The following is a 3,186-nucleotide window of genomic DNA, read 5'->3' on the forward strand; positions in this document are numbered from 1 at the left end:
TACATGTATTGTTTTCATATCAGGTTTTAGCCTTGTCCACTAGAGCAGTGGTTTTCAAACCTCTCCATGAAGTACTCTCAGCACTGCACATTTTGTATGTCTCCCTATATCTGACACACCCATTTCAGGTCTTGCAGACTCCACTAATGAGCTGATGAGGTGAATCAGGTGTGATAGATGAGGGAGACATACAAAATGTGCAGGGCTGCACTAGAGGAATGCGCAGATAAGAAATCTTTTAGGTAGCCTACAGAACCTTATCATACTGCTGATCACTGTGGAGATTGTGTGTATGTGTGTGTGTATATATATATATATATATATATATATATATATATATATATATATATATATATATATAATTTATATAAATCACAGTGATCAGCAGTATTCTGTATATATATATATATATATATATATATATATATATATATATATATATATATATATATATGATCTATGAAAGTCTGACAGTTAGATCCTAAATCATGGTAATTTATTCAGTTAATTTAGTTCGTTCACGAATGATCCTCGTTAAGACACAAAACATTGACTCGTTCACTGGGGTTTTCACCAATGTTTTCCTAATTAGCTCTCGATTTAATATTATTTACTTGTATTATGAGTCTCTGAGAATGAAAATCCAACAAAAGGAGTCAAAGTCTTTCAAAGAGAAAAGCTTAAGTAAACGAAAAATATAATCAGTGCATGAATATGAGCGAAAACGGATTCCGTCACGAATGAAATTCCAGCACATTTATGTCGTATGTACTTTATTTAAAACTACGGTGCAAAAAAAGTGCACCCAAACAGGCCGACCCAGATGGGACTCGAACCCACAATCCCCAGCTCCGGAGGCTGATGCCTTATCCATTAGGCCACTGGGTCAACACGGTTCACGCGTTGAAAACTTGCTATTTGGAAATATGGAGAATCAATTGATCCAAAAAAATAAAATAAAATAAAAAATGAAGGAATAAAAGCAGTATTATTGGGACAGTAAATGTATCTTTTTCTGTGAAAATGTGGGTTTGTGAGATGATATCGTGTGATATCGCGAGAACCAGTGTCCATAAAAACACGCCTTGGGTGTTTACTATTATTATTACATAGCATATCTTAGAACAATTTCAAGAATACAAGTAAATACAAAAAAAGATAAATATTACATTAACAACAAAATCCAATGGTTAAACAATATACAAAACTTGCCAAGTACATAAACTACATAAACTGCCGAGATGTCAGGGAAAAACATTTAATACAAATATGCATTCCAATAAAAACATGCAGACACGGAAGTATGTGTTTTATTTTTTATTTTTTTATGTAATAGTATCACTACACAGTGCTAGATCGAGCTTGTCAAGAATCAGCGTCTAATCAGAGATTGTATTTTTTATGGGGAGACATCAGCCTTCTCAGCTCTAACGTTACCTGGAAAAAGCGTAACAGTTTTAGATCACGTGTGACGTGATAACCAATCACATTATAGCATTGTACGTCATTAAGTTTCTGTCAGAGTTCTGTGACAGATGAGCAGCCTATTCCGAGTGAAACCTTTCGAAAAAAAAAAGTATGCTGATCTTGGGGGATCTTGAAGCCGCTCTGGTCTAAAAACCGTTTTCGTGCCAAATGCCATAGACATACGTAGATGCCTAATTCGTTTTCTCCAGAGGCACACAAAAAAGGCACTTCTGTCGGCACTTACAGTACAACCACTTTTTCCAGCATGCCACAACATCGCACAGCCTCTGGTTGTAAAAAAAACTGCCGATTATTAAAAGTAACCAAAGTAAGGGAATAACCATTTAACAGGTGAGAATTATAATCAGTTAACTGCTTTTATTAGAAGCTAAAAGCAATTTGGCTGTTTTTTGGCGATCAGTGAGTAGTCTATATAAATTATCGTAAGTTGTGAAACCATCTGTTCTAATATTTGAACATGTATGGAGCAAAATATTAAAACTTTAGGAAGTAAACTGTAACAGCTATATATAGCCTACATTTGTTTAACAAAATATAGGCTAGCTAACTATAACAACTTAACTAAATCTGGACTACTGCAATTAGACTGCAGCAGGGGTGGTGAATGTCGGTCCTGGAGAGCTGCAGCCCTGCAGAATTTTGCTTCAACCCTAATTTAAACACATCTGAACAAGCTAATAAAGGTCTGAAGGGTTATTAGAAAGCTACAGGCAGGTGAGTTTTAATTAGGGTTGGAGCTGAACTCTGCAGGGCTATGGCTCTCCAGGACCGGAGTTCGCCACCCCTGGACTACAGCATGCCAAGGTACAGCATGCAAGACCACCCAATAGTATATCTCAGACCACCTGCCAACAGTTTATTTAGGTTTGTTTTGATATTTCAGTCCAAACTGATTATTGACATCCTCAATCAAAACCATCCTCAATCAAATCCGTAAACCACTTCAGGCCAGCAAAGAAGATAGGAGAGGGGGTCCGGCGAAAAATCGGCAGCTGTCAGCAGGAAGTGGCTGCCACTGGCAGCAGACAGCACCTGCCACTAAAACCTGACGTCAGCTGTCGCAAAAAACAGAAATCGGTGGAGGCTGCCAGCGGCAGCAAGACAGACATATAATTCTATATATTTATAATAATTTTTAATACTTATTTAAATAAGTATAAAGGTCAGTATTGTTTATTATTTGATTGAAAAGGTTTATCAAATATAAACAAAGAAAAAAGATAATTTGGCTAAACGTTAAATTCCAGCTGAATGTTTATGTATGAATGCATGTGTGTACATCAATGTTTGTGTGAAATAATTAAAGATATGCACACACATATATATACTGTATTTATGAGAGAGGCACTTATTACTGGGTGTATGTTGTATATTTATTATATAGGTCACACACACAGCAGCCTAACAATGCTTTAAGGGATTTGAATATTAGAAATGTGTTAGTGTATTATGTGTAAGCCAGGTTAAAGAGATGGGTCTTTAATCTAGATTTAAACTGACAGAGTGTGTCTGCCTCCCGAACAATGTTAGGTAGGTTATTCCAGAGTTTTGGGGCTAAATAGGAAAAGGATCTGCCGCCCGCAGTTGATTTTGATATTCTAGGTATTACCAAATTGCCAGAGCTGAGAACGCAGTGGACGTGGAGGATTATAATGTAATAAGAGCTTGTTCAAATACTGAGGTGCTAAACCATTCAGG

At 36.4% G+C, this 3,186-nt stretch overlaps 1 non-coding gene across 1 annotated transcript; it reads right to left on the reverse strand.

Annotated features, from left to right (window-relative positions):
- Positions 1-815: 815 nt before the first annotated feature.
- On the reverse strand, positions 816-888 carry trnar-ccg. Its single transcript has one exon. It is a non-coding gene; the product is annotated as a tRNA-Arg (tRNA).
- Between the last annotated feature and the right edge of the window lie 2,298 nt (positions 889-3,186).

The sequence above is a fragment of the Cyprinus carpio genome, unplaced genomic scaffold (assembly GCF_018340385.1).
Source record: "Cyprinus carpio isolate SPL01 unplaced genomic scaffold, ASM1834038v1 S000000041, whole genome shotgun sequence".
Lineage (NCBI taxonomy): Eukaryota > Metazoa > Chordata > Actinopteri > Cypriniformes > Cyprinidae > Cyprinus > Cyprinus carpio.